The sequence below is a fragment of the Prosopis cineraria genome, unplaced genomic scaffold (assembly GCF_029017545.1).
Source record: "Prosopis cineraria cultivar Desert tree isolate PC_DT_omini unplaced genomic scaffold, ASM2901754v1 PC10, whole genome shotgun sequence".
Taxonomy (NCBI): Eukaryota; Viridiplantae; Streptophyta; class Magnoliopsida; order Fabales; family Fabaceae; genus Prosopis; species Prosopis cineraria.
This window is the reverse complement of record NW_026555341.1, coordinates 20,804,418-20,829,047: the sequence shown is the minus strand read 5'-3', so window position 1 is coordinate 20,829,047 and position 24,630 is coordinate 20,804,418. Positions and strand designations below refer to the sequence as shown.

Genomic DNA, 24,630 nt, shown 5'->3' with positions numbered 1-24,630 from the left:
GAGCATAGAGATCTTTGTCATTGGTGAAATAATTCAAAGCTGCACCATGAAGCTTTTCACTGAAGTAAGCTGTGGGCTTAGAATCCTACATTAAAACAGCACCTATACCAATACCAGAAGCATCACATTGAATTTCAAATGCTTTAGAGAAATTAGACAAAACAAGTAAAGGGGCATTAGTCAATTTATCCTTTAGGATTTGAAAAGCCCTTTCTTATGTCTCACCCCATTTAAAGGTCACATTCTTCTTAACAAGTTCATTAAGAGGGGCAGCAATACTAGAGAAATCCCTAACAAATCTCCAATAGAAGCTTGCTAAGCCATGGAAGCTTCTCACTTCACTTGCATTAACTTTCTTCTCATCCACATGAATTCCCTGTGATCTAACAACAAATCCCAAAAAGATAACAGAGTCTATGCAAAAGAAACACTTTTGAAAATTAGCATATAGCTTATATTCCCTCAAGGTGTCAAGCACAATTTTATGATGATTCATATGATTAGTCAAAGATTTACTATAAGTTAGAAGATTCATTAATGTCATAAAAGTACTAGGAGCATTAGTCAAATCAAAGACAAAACTAACCATTCATATAATCCAAATTTAGTTTTAAAGGCAGTTTTCCATTCATCACCCTCTTTTATACGAATTTGATGATAACTACTTCTAAGATCAATTTTAAAAAAGATAGAAGCACCATGCAACTCATCAAGCATATCATCAAGTCAGGGATAAAGTAACGATACTTTATAGTAATTTTGTTGATTTCTCTACAATCAACACACATCCTCCAAGATCCATCTTTTTTTGGCACTAAGATAATAGGGACAGTACTAGGGCTAAGGCTCTCACGCACAAAGCCTTTCATCATCAATTCCTTTATTTGGCATTGGATCTCCTTAGTCTCTTTAGGGTTAGCCCTATAAGTAGGCTTGTTTGGAATAGCAGCTCCAGGCAAGAAATCTATTTTATGCTCAATTCCTCTTAAGGGAGGAAGACCATTAGGAATCTCATCAGGGAATAGATCTCCATAATCTTGCAACAAAGAGACAACACTAGAAGGTAAAGTAGGATTAAGAGTGTCAGTAGAAAAATAAATATTTTAGGAATCATAACAAGTGCTTGCTCACTCATCAAAGCCTCTTGAATCTTACTTTTTCTACACAATAATATTTTCTTTTCACTATTTTTCTTCACTCCCACCATTCTATTTTTTTCTTTTCTCACCTTCTCACCACTCTTTTTCCTCTCTTTTGATTGATTTTCAAGAAAAGTAATACTCTTTTTCTTTTCTCTCTCACTCATGCCACAATCAAGGAGATCTTTCCTTTACTTGTAATCCTGAGCAATCTTTAGTTGATCTTCATAAGCTTGGATGGACCTAAGAGGATTTAATATAACAGTTTTGCCTTTTAAAGGCATCTTGTAACAATTTCTAAAACCATCATGTGTAGCCTTACTATCAAACTGTCAAGGTCTACATAATAACAAGTGTCCAGCAAGCATAGGGTCTACATCACATAATACATCACAAGTATAAACCCCAATAGAGAAAGTAATCAACAATTGCTTAGAAACTATAATTTCAGCACAATCATTCAACCATTGCAATTTGTAGGGCTTAGGGTATGGAATTAAAGGTAAAGATAATTTATCAACAAGTAAAGTGCTAGCTATGTTAGTGCAACTACCACTATCAATTACTATGCTACACACTTTCTCTTTGATGAAGCATCTAGTGTGAAAAATATGCTCACGTTGCTCATGTTCATCATCTTCCTTTGGTTGAATATTAAGAGCTCTTCTTGCCACCAAGATAGAGTCAACTACACCATTGCATTCAAGCTCATCATTTGATTCATGAGAGGTAGAATCATCATCAACATTATCAGCATCATCTTTATCACTTTCATGCACACTATCATAGCCAACATCATCTCTCAAGATCATAACTCTTTTATTACTACAATCTCTCATCATGTGGTCCACACCATGACATTTGAAACACTTAATAGGAGAAGTGTTAGATGAATAAGAAGAAGGTTTAAGGTTAGAAGTTTTACCCTCATACTTGGTATTTATTTCTTCCTTGACCTGAGATGTATCTTTGGCTTTGAAATCCTTCCATTTGGAAGTTGTCTTGAAGTCTTTCCAAGAAGCCTTGGAACGTTTGTTTTTATTTCTCTACTCCAACTTTATAGCCTTATGTATGAGCTCTTCCTTATCCACAAAAGTGTATAAGTCAGGCTTCTCTCTTAACTCTGGCCTCAAGCCATCTATAATTCTTGACATTGCTTCACGTTCATTTTTTTGAATGTTTGCATGAAACTTCAAGATATTCAACTCGTGCACATACTCCTCTACTGTCATAGATCCTTGAGAAAACATTCTCAATTTTCTATTCAGCTTTGTGTAGTAGTAGCTGGGAACAAAAGCCTTTCTCAAGTACCTTTTAAGCTTCTCCTACATTTTAATGGGCTTTTTCCCAAGTTGGCTTCTTTTGTACTTTAAATCATGTCGCCAATAAATAGCATAGTCAGTGAAATTTAAAGAAATAGTTTTTACCTTCCTTGACTTAGACAAATCAAGAGTCATGAAGATTTGGTCCATCTTCATTTCCCAATCAAGGTATTTTTCTGGGTTGTTACTACCCTTGAATGAAGGATACTTTACTTTTTAATCCGGTAAGTCAACATCATGCTTTGAGGATGGCCCTTCATACTCCTCATCATCTTCAGGGGTCTCACGCTTCTTTCCTTTAGAAAAGGAAGTCTCCGACTTATCTTTATCCTCCTTATGAAACTTATGATCTTGATCTTCACCAGATGAATGTCAAGACTGCGTTCTTGAATAGTGATTTGTATGAAGAAGTCTACATGACACAACCTGATGGTTTTGTGGAATCTGGTAAAGAATATCTAGTATGCAAATTGAAGAGATCTATCTATGGGCTAAAACAAGCCTCTAGGCAGTGGAATCTAAAGTTTGATGAAGTTATCACCTCGCTCGGTTTTGTTTAGAATGTCTCAGATCTGTGTATTTATCAGAAGTTTGATGGGAATAATTTTGCCATTTTTGTTCTTTATGTTGATAATATCTTATTAGCCAGCAATTTAATGAATTTCTTTAATGAGATAAAGCATCTATTGTCTTGCCATTTTGACATAAAGGACATGGGTAAAGCCTCAGCATTCTTGGGATATAGATTCATTGTGATAGATCTCGTGGTATTCTTGGTTTGTCACAGACTACTTATATTGAGCGGGTACTTAAGAGATTCAGAATGGATTCATGTTCTCCCTCACTTGCTCTTGTACAGAAAGGTGAGTTGTTGTCAGAGTTACAATGTCCTAAGGATGATAAGAAAAGGGTTGAAATGAGAAAGATACCATACACTTCCGCTGTCAGCAACCTTATGTATGTTCAAGTGTGTACTTGACAAGATATAGCCTTTGCCATTAGAGTGCTAGGTCTATACTTAAATGATCCAAGTCCGAATCATTGTAAGGCTGCTAAGAAAGTTATAAGGTATCTTCAAGGTACGAAGAGTCATATGTTGACTTATAGAAGGTCAAATTCTCTTAAGGTTGTTGGGTATTCTAATTATGACTTTAAGGGATTAGAAGAACTTGAAATTGTTGGCTTTTTAGATTCAGTTTTTGCCTCTTATTTAGATGATCATAAATCCATGACCAGCTATATTTTCATGTTGTCTGGAGGAGCTGTCTCTTGGAAAAGTATGAAACAGACACTTACAGCAATTTCATCGATGGAAGTTGAGTATATTGCTTCTTTTAAGACTACACGTCACGCTATATGGCTAAGGAAGTTGATATCTGGCATGCGCCTAGTTGAGTCAATATCACGTCCTCTAACCATTTACTGTGATAACAAATCGGCAATATACTATGCTAATAACCATAGAAATTCTAGTCGTACAAAGCATTTTAATATCAAACTTATGTTTGTGAAGGAGAAAATTATTGAGTCTCAGACCTCGTGTGATGCACATTCCTGGCATGCAGATGCTTGCAGATCCACTGACCAAGGGCTTACCTGTAGAAGTTTTTCAAAATCATGTAACTTGTATAGGTATTGTAAATTCCTTTGATGCCCTAGTTTAGTAGGAATTTGAGAACCTTTTATGTTGCAATTTCTCTTTAGGCTTTTGTTTTTCTTTTGTGAGTTATGTTTACTTTAGTTAGATGCGTCTATATCATTTGTATCCCTATAGGATTCATTGATTCTGTTGTGGTACACTATGCATGTCACTTGTTTCCCATAGGAATTAGTAATTTATATTGTTATCTTACTGAGCTGTGTTTGAAATAAAATTTCGTATTTTATTCAGATTATGAGACATCATATCACTTGTTTTCCTATAGGATCTAGTGATTTTGTGGAGTTTTATTTTTTGAATTTTATTTGTGGCTTGTTTATACTATTTGCTTAATTAATGCAATCCAAGTGGGAGATTGTTAGAATATTCATTTATTATAGATTAACATTAATTAATAAGCTCAATAGTTTTGGCCTTTATGATCTTATGTGGACTGTGATAGGTGGACCACACAAGTGAGCCCAATAGGTAGAGGCCCAACCCATAACCCAATAGCTACCAGTTATTCCCTATCTCTTAACTGATTGAGTTAGCGATAATAAAATATTTTTATTTAATTATTAAGTGAAGCGGTTACTAATCTGATTCATATAAGTTGATCAATTGATAACCGTATACACACGACTCATTTTCTTCTGCTCTATTATCTCTAAACTCTTTAAAGACTTTGGGAGCCAGTGGATTGTGCACCTGTCTACATTCGAGGTAATCAAGATTTCTCAAGCGCTTATGAATTCTTCAGACACGCATGCACTCTTTACTTATTCATTTAAATTGAGATATATAGATCTAACATAAACTCCATGAAATACATGAGATTGTAAGAATACTGGAATAGTAATGGATCTTAAGAGATAGACAATCCCATTGAAATGTGAAAAAGAGATTATACATATGATAGTAGTTAGGTGGAGTAGGATGGACTCGATTCTTTTCAAACAATGTTTAATCATTAAAATGTAGGTGGGAAAATTCATATTATAAGACATTCAGTTTGATAATGCTCAAGTATGACCCAATGATATATGATACTAGATTTTTATGAGCACATATAAAAAGTGGTCATATGTGGAACGTGCTATTCTTTGTGATAAGCAACTTAATCAATCAGAGCCCACTTTCTCTCGTCCTTGCATCTAAATTGGCTGCTTCCTTTAATTGATAATCTTCTATGTATCCCACTAAAATGAACCTTATTTAATCTGTCCTCATACATTGAACAGTAATAATATTTTTGCACATTTATTAAATTGAAGTTGTCGTTCATATCCACAAAGATCCAAGAGACACTCAATCAATAATTTATTTGTTGTATATATTTTTTTTATATATAATCAATATGCATGCAAATGTAAGATGCGCAATATTGTTCAATTATTTTTTGACAAAATTATACATCTAAGAAATAAGTTAACGGAAAATTGAGTTGATTATCTTTGTATGATTTGCCATCGAGAAATGTACTGTTACGAATGAGCTCCATTCACTTTCCAACAACTGTAGTTTAATGCAATCTCATTTAAGTCTAAGCATTGAGTAAATGCAAACCATAATAAAAAGTAAAGTTTTTTTTAAAAAAAAAAACTGGAATAGTTGTTGAATTGGATAAGGTTGATTCAAGGGGATAAGGTTGATTCAAAAGTCAATGGTTGAATTGTAGTCAAACCAAAGTTATGATTAAATTAATATATTTTTAATTTTAAATATTAAATATAACATTAGAAGGAACATTTTATCGAATATTAGCTTACAAAATTAAAAATATAAGATGAGATTAAACGAATTTATATTTTTTATCATTAAATATCAGTTTATTAGTGTGTGTATGTGTGTGTATGTGTGTAAATTGCAAAGCAACAATGAAACAGTTATACTCTCTTCAATTTAGCAAACTTCTCGTCACACTTCTTCAAAATTACACTAAAATTGTCTGATGTTAAAAATTATAAATTTACTTCACAAAAATTAACAAAGCGTCATGCACTTTTGCAAGAATTATTGAGACTAAATTAACAAGAGAAATTTTTAAACAAAACATAGATAAATCATTGAAGTATATATTAGTATGGTTCATATCATGGGAACTGGTTTCATTTTGATTGGCGAGGTCGGTTTTTGACCGGTTTAGTCGGTCTATGACCACAGGCTCCTAAAACGACCGATTAGGGGGTTGTACCAAAGAAGATCAAGATCCAATTCTAATCCAACCGTTTGAACTGCCTGTCCTAGTCTTGTTCTTAAAACGTTGATAATAATAGAATTAGGATGGCAATAAACAAGTCTGACACTTACAAACAATTTACACTATGATGACGCACCATGGATGTATTTAATTGCCCTTCAGCTTAGAGCATGTTAAATTGGGCAAAGATCAAAACATATAGAGAAAATTTTCTTGATCATCCCATCTCTTATGTTGTTATAATATTCTGAAAATGTTGGAGTATATATTTTAATTTTGAAGTAGGGAACCCAAATTAGAAACTGATCCAACTATACTTTTTTTAAAATTTTCCTTATGCTTCATACTAATTAAATTTTACTGAAGAAAGACTCATCCCCTTGAGAAGCAATCCGGAATTTTTATATGTAACATTAAAGATGGAGAAGAGGGTTTGTTCAATATAATAATATGCAAAATCCTATACATTGAAGGTGTAACCTAACATACATAGAGGATCTGATTCCCTTATTGTTATTTTTATTTTATTCATTGCAACGACCATATATCACACTTACATACGTTCATATATATTGACATGGCACTCTAGCTAGTAGCTAGTAACGTGCCAAACTTTTCGGTAACATGTTGATAGGCGCTGAACACACACCCGTAATTAAATTGCATTCACAGCTTTTGCATCCAAGTTCAATGCAGATCTAAGGACATGATGCTTTATCAGAGCATATCTGCTCCGTATTTTGATGATTGCTTCACATAGGAAAGAACCTGAGAATTCATCACTTCTGGTGGTATGTCTCCTGCCGCTCGGAACTTCTAGGACACGGCTGATAAATCCTATCGCTTATTAATTATCTTTTTATTTATAATTTTTTTAAAATAAAAAAGAGGTAGCATTTTGGAAAGCAAATGTTACTGTCTCATGGAATGAAATATTAGGTAGCATTTCACAATGCAATTCTATATAAAGAATATATGTGCAAAATTATTAAAATAAAAAATACACTCTCAAATTAAACACGGTAAATAAAAATATTTAGAAATCTTCAATATTTTTACCTCAAAAAACGAGAATATTTTTAAATTATATTTAAAGCAGTCAAGTTTAACTTGGGTGATTTTAAAAATAATTATTTTCAATTATTTTAACAATAATTATTAAATAACTAAACTGTCAAAGTTGTTTTATTAAGGGAAATTACATACATGTCCTACATAAGATAGTCAATTACTACAAAGTCCATTGCTTTTAGTTAGTTGCTTATGGATCTTATAATAATTAATTTTTTTGCGTGAAACTCCAACATAATTCTCTCTTTTATTAACAGATCTCGAGGAAATCAAGTAGCACCACCTGAGTGCCCTAAGGGTTAATAAAAGATTATTATTTTAGGAACCCTCATCAGAATTCTTAAAATAATAATCTTCTATTAACTCTCATGTGTTTCCCAAAGAAAATGCTACCTTAAAATCCTCAGCTTTTATTCCCACACCTCATCTCCCTCTTATCTTAGCTCGTGGGTGGCAAACTCACGCCAACCCTCCCTTTAGTCCCAGCTTCTTCTGTCCTCCGTCATTCCTTCAACTCGTGGCCTCACCTCATTTTAGTAAGCTATGTATTCGTATATATTGGTTTTTGCCAAAATATTTGCTGCCACGCATTGATAGATGTGTTTAACTAGTTAAGTTGTGGAATACCTATTTTTGTTGCTTGAATTTATTGTCATTTGCTGGTATCTGTATAGGAAAAATTTAGGGCTCTAACTTTTGAATATTAATATTAATATTATAAAAACATAATTTTCATTTCATTGGTTATATTAATTTTTATCTTTTACTATATTTTAGTTTCCTAATATTGTATTGCAACTGCTTGAGATGTTACTTTTCCATACAAATAGATATAGTATAGTTAAGAAGTTCTTTGTATAATTATACTAGTATGATTACAAAATGGAAATGAAGATATCAACTTGAAGTATCCAGTACGTGAGGGCCACCACCATATAAATTTTTTAGTCATTATAGTTAATGGAAAACTACTGCAACCAGGTCCCATATAAAGAAATTAACTATTGCAAGGTCCATTGATAAATGAACTAAATTGTATTGACAACTAGTTGTGTTAATGGATATTGCATTAATTAATTTTCTTGTGTGGGACTTTAATGTAATTTTCTCTTAAAGTTTTGACTTGTTTTGGTAGAAGTCTTTGTATGCAGTATTAGCCTCTTTATTTTTGAATATGCCTAGAAGGATGATGAGATGGCACCAATAGTATTAAATATTTTGACAAGTCACTGACACCTGGAAGGATGATGTCCTATAATATATTATGGTGTAAAAGTAAGTAGGGTCAATGGGGGTCAAGCATCTACTAATGCCATGATAACTTTCAACTAAGTAGGGCCATTAAGCAGCTGCCTTGGTCATGTAAGATCTAATTTTTTTTTCCCCTTCTACGTTAACAGCATTAATGACAGGTCAAATTAAAAATTTGACACTGTTAATGTCACATCATCATCCTTCTAAGTATATTCAAAGGCAGACAAACTAATATTTTATATGGGATAAACTAGAGAGATATAGAATGCGGAAAAAAAAGACTATAGAAACCTATACCAAATTATGTTAAAACTATAATAACTGAAAATTGTGTTTTTTATAAAAGTAATATAACTTTCTTTCTACAATGAAATATTCAGATGCAGATTGATAGAGAGAGAGAGAGAGCTAGGAGCAATGTCATGATCCATTACTTCCAAATAAAACAAACGCACTGAATATTCAATATAAGTTTTGGAAATTAAAATATAATAAAAAGATAAAATAATATATTATAACGTACATAGAATTATGTTTTTAATAACGAATGAAATGAAACTAATATTTTTATAATATGAATATTAATATGTCGATATAGAATATAACATCTTAGAGCAGGTACAGGAAAGAAGTTTAATTTATAAATGGTTAGTAAAACTTCTAATCCTTCAAATTTGTTTTAGCTATAAAATCCTTGATTTAAGTTGAATTTTTTATCGATCTGACTTTTTGTGTTTCTTAAATTATCATGTTAGTCTTTTAAGTTTTAAAATATAAATCGACTCTCATATATAAAGTATACTGATTATTTGACATGCATATATGTAGCCAAATGGAACAAATTAGCTAGCCCTTAAATTCATTTAATTTTTACTAATAAAATCTGTTATATATACACTGCATTTTATTTTATTTTTTGAATTTGAGTCTTTTTCCCTATACCTAAATAATTACACTTATTCATTAATATTCGACTTGGCTACCATTAATATTCTATTATCCAACTCAACAGATTTTAACAGTGTCACCTTATTTTTAAATAATAAGGACCAAATTGATAACTAGGATAAACTTAAAAGATTAACATGATAAAAATTAAACTTGGAAGACCAAATTGATAATAACTAAGGAAAACTTAACAGATTAAAAGTTTGATAACTCATTGATAAAAGATCATATCTAGAACAAATTTTAAAATTCAAAAATCATAATTATTAAGACTCATTTGTTTGTTTAATTTAATGTATTTCGTGAAAACCCACATGTCTAGTTAATATTAATTTATCGATAGTATAAAATAGAAAATCACGATAAAAAAAATTTTTTGATTTAACCTTCTAAACATAATTCTAATGAGAAACTATTGCGGCATGGAGCAACACATCATCCATGCTTTGACCAGTGAAACCGCACCAACTCACTTAAATATTAAATATAATCTCATGTGTCATTATTTTAATCTCATGTCTCCCAAATTTGCAATTTTTTATTGTTGCATTTACAACTCATTTCTCTATTTTTAATAAGAAATACAAATCTTAATGATTAAATTTAAGAAAAAAATGCATGTCATTATTTGAACACTTTCAGAAATTTGCAATTTTAATTTATCTCCCTAATTTGTAATTTCATCATCTTGAATTTACAACTTGTTTTCTTAATTTTAATAAAAAACATAAGTCTTAATGATTAAATTTGAAAAGTAACATGTCCAAAAACTTACAACTTTATCTCCCAAAATTTCAATTTAGTCTTGCTGAATTTACAATTTGTTTTTCTAATTTTAAAATTGAAAAAAAGTTGCATTATATAAAATACTAGTTAAGGACTTAAGAAACTTACTTTACATTTTATATTTTTTTGGGGCTTTATTTGACTAAAATGATCACTTGGGAATTTAAGCATAATTCTCTCATTTATTTACGCCTCCACCTTTCCCTCTCTTCTAAGTCTCACCCCCTTTAATCCCACCATCCTAAGCCCTTTGGTCCTATCCAGTATGCAGGTATGAATTTTGATGGATTGGGCTCGAAATTGGGATTGTGATTAGAATTGAAATTGGAGTTGGGATTGAGGCTTTGAAAATATATTTGGTATGGAGTAGTATTTGAATGGAATATTTGCATTAATTTTATTTTATAATCAATCAAATATTATCAAAATACTATAATGCCCCTTATCATTAATAAAAAAACACTGTCGAAGCCTCAGACGAATATGAACCGATCAATGGTAGGTCCAACCAAATCTGAAAGATGAGCCTCAAAGGAAAGACTTGAAACAGATCTAGAACTTGAACCCGTCAATGGTAGGACACCGAACCCAACAATTTACAACCTAAACCCAAATATGGAAGAAGATGAACTTGAACCTATCAAAGGTGAACTTGAACTTGAACCAGTGACTTATTATGGACGTTGATGGTTGGAGAGGAAGATGAACCCAAATCTAACAAATGCAAGCTTGACCACATCAATGTTGAGATCTAACTAGAACCATTGAACTAGTGACTACTGTTGATGTCAATGGTGGGAGGAAGATGAAGCTCTAGCTCATCCATGGATGGAGAAGGGAGGAAAATGAAGATGCAAGAGAAAGGGACAAGATAGACACCATCTAGGAGGGTAAGGGACAAGAGATAGAGAGAGAGAGAGAGAGGCCATCAGGGAAGGGAAGGGATGCAAGAGAGAGACAAAAGATCAAGGAAGGGAAGGGATGAGAGAGAGAGAGATTGGGGAGGACAATTTCATCTAAATATTTTTAATTCCAGGATTGATTTTGCAATACCAAAGTTGAGTTGTATTGAACAATCCCATGTAAGGTGGGATTGTGATTGGATTTGGATTACTCAATAATCCATACCAAATATAAAAAGTTAGGTTTTCTTGGTCTTAATCGTAATCCCTAGCCTTTAGTCCCATGTACCAAATAATGACTTTCTTCTTTGCCTTCCATAACTGAAAAAAAGAGCAAAAGTTTAGAAATAGCATACTCAAAAAAAAAAAATCCCATGCTTTGAAAAAAAAAATGCAGAGTATTTATTTCATTTGTAGTCTAATTTCGCCACAAGCATAACTTGCAAATTTATAGAAAAAGCTTCCAATAAATTTGAAAAATATATGAAGTAACTTGGCAAGACACGGGTGTTTGCAATCGAATCAGAATATACCCTTCTATCCAGTGAAAAATCTACCAATAACTAGATTATTTCTTCAACATCAGTGAAAAAGCTAGCATATATAATATTTCTTCCAAAAGGCATGTTTTTTTTTTTCAGAAAATTCTTTTAATATATTTTAAATTACAGAGTCATGCAATTGTACTTGTAAGAGAGCACAGATGATGGGATGCTCCAAGTCTACGCAAGAATTTCTCTCATTCTAATTAAGGGTTGCAATTTTTTAAAATTAAGTAAAAAACAAGAAGATTAAAATCCTTTGTTGGAATAAATTTTTTCTGATCTATTTTTATCCCCATCTTTTCAATATTTTAAACACTGAACCTTGATTTTTTTTTTCAATACTTATCCTTAATATTTTCGTTAAGAAAAAAAAATTAAAGATAAGCACTGAAATCAATAATGATGAGTACAAAGAAATATCGAAGTTGTCCGCTTAAAAAAATTAAATTAAAATCAACTCAAATTTTTTAATTAATTCCAACAAAAAATATTTGTTTTTTTTAAGTCATTGTCAATTCTCACATAATACTATAGGAGATTGCACTCCAGGCCTAGAATCAACATATTTACACTAAAGGCCTAATGGAATCTAAATCTGCAGGCCAAAAGACCTCTCTCGCAAGTAAGTTTTTTGTTAAAAAGATAAAATTGCCTCTTTGTGAAATACTTAACAAAACATCTATAAATAATATTTAAAGTCTATTTATTAACAACAAAATATCTGTGCATTTTACATGGTCTGTCCACATGGTTTACACTTGTTGAATGAGAGTAATTTTACAAATTAGCCAAATGATATTTACAGCACAAACTTTATAAATAATATTTACAATTAATTTATTAATAGTCAAATGTCCATTCATTTCAGATAGTTCACATAATTTACACTTGTTTAAGGAGAAAAAAACTTACAAGTTATCCAAATAAAATTTACAACAGAATATCCACAAATAACAATCAAAATCAATTTATTTTCAACAAAAAGTCCATTTATTTTACCAAGAGGCAATTCCATTTTTTCACCGCGACATTTAATTGCGAGAGAAGCCTTTAGGCTTACAAAACTATTTCAAATTCTATTGGGCCTTTAAGACAAATATATTGGTTTGGGAAGCTTACATACAATTCTCCCTGACATTAACTTGACTTTATTTCTATAAATTGTGGAGTGGCTTCTCAAGTATATTCATCGCCCAAAAAGCATGGCTTTCATCAAAACGCAAGCATTGATCCTTCTCTTCTCTCTCCTCACCATCAAGCTCTCTTTTGGTGCTCAAATAGCCATTTATTGGGGCCAAAACGGTGACGAAGGCACATTAACAAGCACATGTGCCTCTGGAAACTATGAGATCGTGCTTCTCGCTTTCCTCCATGTCTTTGGGGCTGGAAGAACACCGGACTGGAATTTCGCTGGCCACTGTGGCAGTTGGGATCCCTGCACCAAACTAGCTCCAGAAATACAATTCTGCCAAAGCCAAAATGTCAAAGTGTTCCTTTCCCTTGGAGGAGCTGCTGGAAGCTACTCCATTGCTTCACCAGATGATGCCAAGGTTGTTGCAAACTACCTTTGGAACAACTTCCTCAGTGGTCAATATGGCCCATTAGGAAGTGTTGCCCTAACGGCATCGATTTCGACATTGAAGGTGGTGTTAAATTTTTTTTTTTTATGTTAAATATATTTAAAAGTAGTTTACTTTATCAAAATAACTTTAATCATTTGGTTAGACATATCTCAAGTTTTATATATTCATAATTTATTTTTTTAATTTTCAGATGTAGGACTTCTTTTACTTTTAATACTCTCTCTACTATTTTCTTGTTCACGTTCTTATTGTATGGGCTTATATTTTTTTTTTTTAGTCTCAGGCAGGTTTATTAAATTGTTGTTGTTGTTGTTGTTGTTTCCTTCTTTCATTCTTTCATTTCTTTTTTTCCCCTCATTTTTGTTGTATATGATCCAATGGCTTTGATATTATGTTAATTTTTTAATATTCAGTATGCTTAAGGAGTCTACTCTATTAAAATAATTTAAGCCATTTTGTGAGATACATCTCAAGATTTATATATTCATGATCTATCTTCTAATTTTAAATGTGAGACTTCTTTTGACTCTAATATTTTCTCCATTACTTTTTTCCTATTTCCTGAAATTGTACTTATTTTTTTAATCTCAAAAACCTTGGATCTATTAAATTTTTTTATACTTTTAATTTATTGTTTTTCATCTTTCAATATTCTTTCTCTTCTTTTCTTTTTTCTCATTTTTTTTCGTGATCGAATGGCTCTAATAGTTAACTTTTTTAATATTAAGTTTGTTTATAGATAATTTATTTCACCAAAATAGCTTAACTAATTTTATTAAACAAATCCCAAGCTTTATATATATATATATATATATATAATATCCCCTAATTTCTATATGTGAAACTTCTTTTATCTTTAATAGGTGGCTCGAATCTTTACTGGGAAGACCTTGCAAAAGAACTCTATGTGTTCAAACAACAAAAAACCTTGTACTTATCAGCAGCCCCACAATGCTTCATCCCAGACTATTACTTAGACACGGCCATTAAAACTGGTTATTTTGATCATATCTTGGTCCAGTTCTACAATAACCCTCCATGTCAATACTCAGACGGCAACACCGCTCCCTTGTTTCAATCTTGGAATGATTGGATATCACGTGTTCCATCATCTCCTTCCAATGGGACTGTCTTACTGGGATTGCCGGCCACACCCGCCGGAGCTCCAAGCGGTGGATATATACCACCGGAGGTGATGAATTCTCAGGTTCTTCCCTATGTGAAGCAATCATCCAAGTATGGTGGAGTTATGCTGTGGAGTAGGTTCCATGATATTCAAAACAGCCCTCCATACAGTGCTCTGATAAAGCCTTATGTCCTGAGATCATCATTAAACTTGGGGCAAAAACTGTGAATGCAATTTATGAGTGCGTGTTTTATGCAATCAACAATATGTTACCAAAAAGTTTGGCACAGTACTAGCTACTAGCTAGAGTGCCATATCAGTATCTAAGCATGTATGTATGTGCTTTGCTATGAATAAAATAAAAGAACAATAAGCGAATAAGCAAATCCCGTATGCATGCTAGGTTACCCCTTCATGTACAGGATTTTGCATATTATTAATATTAAATAATCCTCTTCTCCATCTTTTTAATGCATCACGCAAATACAGCGAACTTTCGACAACTTTCACCTTTTTTCTTTTAAACTAGGTTCCAAGCATAAACTTCATTATGTAATTGAATCTACCCTTTAAAGAATAACCCTTTGCCAGATTATTGACTGTGTGGAAAAATATATTGTTAGTCCCTATATTTTTAGCATATTTTGAAATCAATCCCCATATTTTGTTTCAAGTCTCTTAAGTTTCACTTGTTTGCAATATTAGTCCCTATATTTTTAAATTACTATAAAGACTTAACAGTAGATAACATGAGTATAAAAAATGAGTAGAAGGGGAAAAAAACAATAATGATATTAAATCATAACTTAAATGTGCAAGGATGAAACTTTGGAAGAAAGAAAACACACAATTAGAGCATACAGGTAGAAATAATAGTAGCTATAATGTTCAAATCATCATAATTTTATTAACTCAACAACAAAATTAAGAAGAGTAATCAGCATATCAGTAGATTTACTTCGATCAATGATAATAAAGATTAACATTGTAGACATGTGAAATTTAAGGGGATTGGAGCAATGAAAAAAGGTGTAAGGACTAACACCAAAACATGCTAAAAATTATAGGAACGAACAGTTGTATTTTTCCAATGCTTATTTATCAAGATTCAAGAATTTTAGATCAATTTTTTGATAGATTTATATTTGTGTTAGTTTGGTGGGTTTATTAGATAAAATTACACTCCCTACATTCCAAATTATAAAACATTTTTAGACAACATTACATATACCAATAAAGCTCATTAAATATATTTTACAACTTTATTTTTTTAAAATAAAAGTATAAACTTTCAAAAAAAACCATATTTAACTTAAAGAGAGAATATAATAGGAAGGGTAATATTGAAAAAAATTATTTTTGTCAAAGTGTTTTATATTTTAGGCCGTTAAATCTCTCCCAAAAATATTTTATAATTTAGTATAGAAAGAATAACATTTTACATTGTTGTCCTTGTGAAGTTGATAGCAAAACTGCTAATTTTAGTTTTTTTTCCCCCAAAGAAACACATAAAGAAGAAAGATAAGAAATGTTATGAATTGTGTTATGTTTAGGAAAAACACAATCATTAATTCCTATAACTTTATCAGATTTTCTTTTTCTCCCTGTTTTTTCAGTGTTTTCAATCCTTATAGGAATAAAAACACTAAAACTATAGGGACTTCAGTTACAAGTGTTATCCAATCTTGCTGAAATTATAAGGACTAAAAATACTATGGGGCTTAAAAACAAAATTTGATGAAACTATAAAGACCAACGATTGTATTTTTCCCAGTATTTATTCATACATGTGTTAGTTGATGCAAGAAAACGAGGAGTGGTTTATCAAAAGGATGGATCTTTAATTTATTCAATAAAATTTAATATAAAGTGCATGAACACTTAAAATAAGTATACCATACTTCAAAATTCAAATATATTCTTCATCATTTTCAAAATATTATACAGCATAAGAGATGACATGATCAAGAAAACTTTCTCAATAGTTTTTATCTTTGTCCAATTTAAGATGCTCCAAGTTGAAGCACTATAAAAAAGTTAACTTTTAGCGACAATATTTGTCACCACTAAAAGCTAAAAAGTTACCGCTGAAAACTTTCAGCAGTGACAAAAAGTTATCACAATGTCGTCTTGAGAGCTCTTGTCGCTAATTCAATTTGCGGCAACAATAAAAGTTGCCACTGAAAGTTATGAATTGGCGGAAACAAATGTCGCCGCAGAAAAGAAAATTTGTCACCGTCAAAAGATAGTCGCCACTGAAAGTTAAAAATTAACGGCGATATTTTATCACCACAAAAACCACACATCAGTGGTGGCTATTTTGTCACCGCTAAATGTTAAATATCAATGGCAACATTTGTCGCCACGAAAACTATCAATCAACGATGACTTTTTTGTCGTCGCTGAAATGTTAGTTCACCTACACACATGGTGCCACGTCATCATCCATGTGACACCCCCTTCACGCCATGTGGTGTCATGTCACCCTCCACATGTCGCCCCCATCTCATGTCATGTGACGCCATGTCATTCTTCACGTGTCACTCCCTCCACACACCACGTGTCATCATGTCACCAATTTATATTTTCATTTTGAAAGTTATCTCCTTCAAGGTTTGAACCCATGACCTCCTCATTTTGTATTCAACCATTTTGCCACTGAACTGGAATGAACTTACAGTCTATTATTGTATAATTAAATATATATATATATATATATTGTTAAACCATACAAACACACATATATATTAAATATTAAATATTATAAAATATCATTACTATCCTTAAATACTTCAATTTAATTCTTTTAATTTATAAAATTGCAAATTATATTATTTATTTTGTTTAAAGTAAACTATAAATATAATTAATACAATATCATTTGTATTATTTATTTTAATTTTTCTTACTTCTTGAGGTTTTTATATTATTTATTAATATTCATATTTATAGTTATAATATAAAAATATCTAAGAATAAATAGTAAAAATACTAATGATTATACATTAGTTTATAATTATTTATGTTTCTAAACTGGTATCAAGTTTTAAAGTTACTGGTGTTAAATGTAGAATTTGAATTGAAAAATTAGATTAGATGAAATATCATTCTATGAAATAATAAATTTAAGTATCACATGTGTAATTATTATAAACAAATAGTGTTATTGACTTCTACATTGATCCGGTGGCTTATGCTTTCTCTCTCTTCTCTTATATCTTGAATATTTAAGATTTTTCACTTATTAGTTATAATTTTAAATTTAATTTTTTAGTTATTAATTAGTCAAAAAATATATATTAAAAATTTAATGCTTATTTTGGCCATTAAACATTTCAACTAGCTTTTGAATGAAATTATTCAAATAAATTTCAGTTTATCTAACTGACTTCTAAAAAAAAACCCAAACATAAATGATATTACATTTGTTGACTTTTCTTTCAACTTTAATTTTCTAATCTCAGTTGAATCTTAGCCTTAGTTATAAAAGTTTTTAATCCAAACAAACACGTAAAATAATATGATTTAGCTTAATTATTTACTCTAGCTCATTAACATTAAATAATACTTTAACCTTATCTTAAAGTTACAATTTAATTGTAGAATATATTAAATGAAAATTCATTATGCTATTTTATATATTCATTATACAATTACAATTCAACAATAAAATTAATGTTTTAAAATGTTAAATATTAGATAAACAAAAATAAAAAATTGTGATAATAATATACAATCAAACTTTTAGCGGTGACATTCAAAGTCGTCACTAAAAGACTCATTTTTACTGGTGACACTAAAAAGTCATTGCTAATTTTAAAATTTCAGTGGCGATTTATATGTCGCTACTAAAATTTATAACATAAGTTTTTTTTAAAAAATTATAACATATTTTAAAATATGTTGACAATCAGTGGTTACTCTAAAAAGTCACCGCTAATTATCAACTTTCAGTAGTAACTTATATGTCGCCACTAAAGCTTAGACTTTCAGCGGCGACATGTACTGATCGCCTCTAAAAGTCTGACAATCAGTAGTGACTATATCTTATCATTGCAGAAAGTCACTATTTTAGCGGCAACTTAAAATGTCACCACAGAAAGTCACATTTTCAGCAGTAACTTTTATTGTCGCCACAAATTGTTCATTTTTAGCGGCAACTTTTTAGAGTCACTGCTGAAAGTCTTTTTTTTTTTTTTTGTGGTGAAGGGAAATTAAATACCTCCATTCATCACTAGAGTGTTAATTGTTGTACGTGTCAGACTTGTTTATGACCATCCTAATCCTATTATTATCCATGTTTTAAATTTGGACTGGAAACTGGCTTTTGGTTTAGTTCGAGATGACTCCCCCAATTGGCCTTTGAGAGAACCAATGGTTAAAGACTGACTAAACTAGTCAAAAACTTACCTCTCCAATCAAAACAGAACCGATTCCCACGATATCAAAATTACTAGTTTAAAAAAAGATAAAATTACAAAAACACAAATAAAAATGATAATTAATCAATTAATTAAAGTTTTGAGGTAGAGTTGCAGTTTCAATAATTGACCCCAGTCTCACTCCTTAGTTCACCTTACCGATGTGGGACTATAGAAGATGTATATCATCCATTCTCTTCTTGTGCTCTTTATCTATCTCTTGTTTTTCCTTAGTTTTCTTGATCTATTTTCTTAGGTCAACGATTTTTTTTTTTGGTTAATATAATCAGATATCTTTAGTCTTTATCCTTTTAAAGTATTTATTTGTTTTTGTTTCAAAACTTCTCTTTTAATTTCCAAAAATAATATTGAATATTCCATGCATTTTATTTAGAAGTAACTAGTGGAAGGACCACACGCGTTCCAAGGGAAATTTATGGATCAATTTTTTGAACCTAGTCAAACAAATATTAGTTAAGATTGAATGATAGAGAGTCCATTTTACAATTAAAAAAAGACAATGTGTCTTTTATTGGAGAAGATTCAATTAAAAAACGGAAAACTTCTAAAATCGTCAACAAATGTTTGTTGAAAAATATACATGAATCTATGACCTTTTTTCCTAACTTGTCGTGAATAAAGAAAAGTTCATACAGTATCGGAAGGTTATCATTAAACTATATAACGTTTAATTCAAAAATTTAAAAATTACCCCTCTTGTGAGAATGTCATCATATCCATAAGAATTCCTAAGGTCGAAACCAAACTACATGTACATGTTTAGATGTTCTAACATAGTTATAATTGAATAATATAATCTAATTATTTTACAATCATACATCTAACATTATAGATATATATTACAAAATGTTACTACCAAATTTAAGGTCTTGGTTCTTAAGAGGGGGAAGACCCTCGTTATTTGCAAACGTAATTTAAAGACGGATATATTACTAATTAATTTAACGTAAACATAAATAATTGTGTCAGAAATAATGTCACGAAATTTATTTAACAATATCCCAATATGTTATTGTCTACCAAGGGAAAATGGGAAATGATAATGTTTTTGTAGCCTACCTAATTTTAGCACAAGGAGTGTTAGCGAGCATAATTCCAAAACAGACTATATGCATGTACTTGTGTTCAATGCATCTAATTATAGCTCACGGGATATAAATCATATTAAATTCGGTCTATTGTATATGTTTAACGTAATGGCTATGTACAAATCAAGAACAATTAAATGACTCATGTAAAAAATATTCACGACTCAAACATATGGAAGAGCCCTTAAATAATATAGTTAAATGGCTGAAAAATTTAATATGGCAATGTCATGGGCAAGGCCAATTCTGAAGCAACCACAAGCATGGAAACATCTGGGCTGAAAATAGGCGAAGCCCAAGGCCTTCATCGTAGCTTAAGGGTTCCCAAACCCACATGGAAAGCTTGTGCCCACACGGGTATCTAGAGGGTGTCAGAGCATAGGAGAGGCAAGGATGATTTGGTGTAACTTTTCCCTCTGATATTCTCTATTCTTTCTGATATTCCTTTCTTGCTTGTTTTTCCGTTATTCGTATCAGTACCTTTTGTGGCTCATTATTCACAGAATCTTGTAGTTGTGGTGTACTGCTGTTATTGTGATTAAATAACACTGAGCTGGGTATTTCCATTAATATTTCTATTATTACTATACGACTATAACATTTGGTGCTCTCGTTCTCCTCTTGCACCCATCAATGGCGGAAGACACAAGACTTCATATCCAAGCCAATGAGCTTCAACGTCTTTCTGAACGTCTTGATGAGCGGGATCAACAAGAAAGAGATCGCAATGCCCCTACTGATTCTCGCCTGGAAAGGTTGGAATCGAATATGCATTCTTTCACAGTGCAAATGGAATCTTTTACTCGGCGCTTTGATCAATTTTTGGAATCAGCGCGGACGTCGTTGGGTAGCGGGGGGCAATCATCTGGACAACCACCACCTATTCAGCCACTCTAGCAACGACAAGTGAAGCTGGATTTTCCTCGGTTTGATGGTTCCGACCCTCTTAATTGGATTTTTAGAGCTGAGCAATTTTTTTTTGTTATTATGAAACGTCTGACGCGCATCATCTGGTTATTTCCTCTGTTCATCTCGATGGCCTAGTTATTCCTTGGTTTCAGATGATGAAGAAGACTCAGCAAATCTGTAATTGGTCCGAGCTGACTCGTGCTTTTGAGGATCATTTTGGTCCTTCTAAATTTGAATGTGTCCGAGCTAAACTTGTTAAGCTGGTGCAAACAGGTATCTTTGACTTGTATTTTCAGGAATTTATGGCCTTAGCTAATCGGCTGGAAGGTGTCAATGACGCTGCCTTATTATTAGATTGTTTCATTAGCGGTCTCAAGCCTGACTTACGAAGGGAGGTCTTAGCGAAGGAGCCTGATAATTTGCTGCGAGTTGCTGCTTTAGCTCGACTCTTTTCTGAGAAAGACACCATGTCTATTACGAAGACTCGTACATCATGGCCTTCCCCTGCATCAGGGGTATTGGGTACGAAATTAGTCACGACCAATACGTCTACTGCTCATACCAAACCTGCCAAACTCATCATCTGTTGGGTCAACACCCAAAATGACAAATCCCCCGCTCCTCGCCACTCCAACCTCTAAACCCCAACGTCCAGTTCGACGAATATCTCCAGCTGAGATGCAATTCAGTGAGAAGGGTCTCTGCATTGCATTTTGCAGGCACTGCACGAGCAGAGATTCCGACCTTCGAGGTGGGAACTAAATGGAACGGGAGATACTACCAAATTTTGAGGGTAATCTTGAAAAATCATTTAAAGGAGCATAAGAATGGTCTGTGAAAATAAAAAATAAGTTCGAGAGTTAATTAAGTGTGGGGAAGGTGTTAGGCATCTCACAACACTCGTTTATAAAAACGGTTACCTGAAACTTGTTGTGCTAAATTATTATGTTTTTAAAGCTATTTTAATTATCCCTTTCTTATTTATATGTTTTAAAAATGATAATAATAAAGTAGGGAATATTTATTTATTTATGAGGGAGGACTTGACTCAGAATCCAACTCTAAGGCCTATGTACCCGATGATGGGGATCAAAATTCACATAGTTCAAGTTTAAAAGTTGTTGGTGAAAATATTTTTTTAAAGTGAAATTAATTAGAAATAATTCACCATTTTATAAATAAAATAATTTCTAAAATTTTGATATGTGTATTTTAAATTGTAAAAAGTAATTTAATTTTAATTATTTTCTCAATTTTTAAATTTTTAAAATAAATAAAAGAAAAGAGTTTATAATATTTTTTTATATTTTATGATTGAGAATTTAATTGCAATACTTGCAGAGCCTTATTGGCTCATGTGGTTATATGATTATTTTATATATGTGTGGAGATTTCAAAATCTCACACGAGAAAAGAATTTAACAACTTAATTTATTTATTTTTAAGTGTTAGTTATAATTTGTTTAAGCATGTGTATATATATTTTAAAGAGTCTTAATTGTCATACTTGCAAAACCTTATTAGCTTATACGGTAATATAATTATCCTAAATATTTTTGAAGATTTTAAAATCTCACACAATAAAGGAATTAAATTTATTTAAATACATCTTTAATTAAATTAATTTAATATATAATTTATATATATTTTAAAAACTTAATCGTTATATCTGCATAGTTTTATTAACTCATACGATAATACGATTATCTTAGAAGTCTATAAAGATTTAAAAATCTCACATGACTAAAATATATAATCGGTAAATGTGATTACAATTTAAATACATTCATTTAGTTAATTAATTTTCTAAATTGTGTATTATATGATTATTTACAAAAATCATTTACTTATTATAGAAATTGAGAATCACTACATCTGAAATGACTTATTATCCCACGCGATGATGTGACTAATTTAAATCTCTACGACAATTCTTGAAATCTCACAAAAGATTTAAATAAATTATTAATTTGGATTATAAAAAGGGAGTTAATTTTAATGAAGGGCCTTTGGAACCTATATGAATATACAAGTCTTATTCTCATATTTGCAAAACCTTATTGATTTACACAATATGAGATTATCTTAAATATTTGTGAAGATTCTAAAATCTAACATAATAAAAGAATTAAATTTATTTAAATACATTTTTAATTTAATTATTTAATAAATAATTTGTATTTATATTTTTTTAAAAAAGAAACCTAATCGTTATATCTATAATCTTATTGACTCATACAGTAATATGATTATCGTAAAAGTCTAGGAAGATTCAAAAATCTCACATGACTAAAATATTTAATTGGTAATATAATTATAATTTAAATTTATTAATTTAATTAATTAATATTAAAAAAATTTATTATTTTATTTACAAAAATTCATTCATTTATTTACCATATAAATTGATAATCACGATATTTGCAAGGATATATTATCCCACACGATGATGTGATTAATTTAAGTCTCTATGAAGATTCTGAAAATCTCACATGAGACTTAAATATTTATTATAAAAAGAGAATTAATTTTAACAACGAGCCTTTGAAACCCATATAAATATATATAAGATTGATCCTCATACCTGTGAAATTTTATTGATTTACATAGTATGAGATCATTTTAAATTTAAATGCTTGCGGAGACTCTTAAAATTTCACACTATAAATAAACTATAAATATATATATATATATATATATCTCTCTCTCTCTCTCTGTGTCTCTTTTTCTTTTTATACTTTAGCCTCTTATAAGGAAATCATGACAAAATATGGAAATATAAAGCACCATGAGGTATATGTATGTTATTAGCCATGGTTACTGATATGCATGAATAAACTACCACAAATGAACAAAGATTAATATAAGGATCAAATCACGCTAAAAGTCCTGTGACTGGCATTTCTATGCTTGCTTTCTTCATACATGTCTCTCTCTGCATTTCATCTACCATTCTCTCTGTGTGCCTCTAGCGTTCTCTCAATTTTCTCTTCTGTGGTCTTTTGTATTTCTTTCTCCGTATGTGAGTCTGCTATCTGCTCTCCAGAAGCTTTTCCCTTTTTTTTTTGTGTTTCTAGCTTTCTTTTCTACATTTGTTTCGTGTGTGTATGCTGCTTTTTGCTATTTGTTTTTTTTTCTTTCTCTGTTTTGTGACCTCTCTGCTCGTTCCATCAACATTTCATCTAGCCTATTACATATGTGTGTGTGTGTGTGTGTGTGTGTGCATGTATTGCTTCTAATGTTTTTTTTAAATTAGATTAACACACACACACACACACACACACATTTTTTTAAATGAAAAATAAAATTTAAGGGGAGAAAAATTAACTCTTAAAAGTTGACTCTCAATATTTTGAAAGGTTGGGATAATTTGGGAGAGATTTTTCAAGATTTAACCATTTTTTATTTTGTTAAATTATTATTTTTTTTGAAAATATAATCCTAAAAAAGGATTAAATTTTATTTTTATATTTTTATATTTTTTGATTATTTTAATGAACTAAAAGAAATAAAATCTTAATCAACAAAATATTATCTAGGATAAAATAAAATTAAACCCAATTAATTATTTTTTTTTGAAAACATAATCCTAAAAAGGATTAAATTTATTTTTTGTATTTTTATATATTTTTTGATTATTTATTATTATTTTTATTAAATTTAAAAAATGTCC

General features: G+C 30.9%; 1 pseudogene; it reads left to right on the top strand.

Annotated features, from left to right (window-relative positions):
• Positions 1-12,990: 12,990 nt before the first annotated feature.
• LOC129322945 (acidic endochitinase-like) lies at positions 12,991-14,968 on the top strand (annotated as a pseudogene).
• Positions 14,969-24,630: the final 9,662 nt, after the last annotated feature.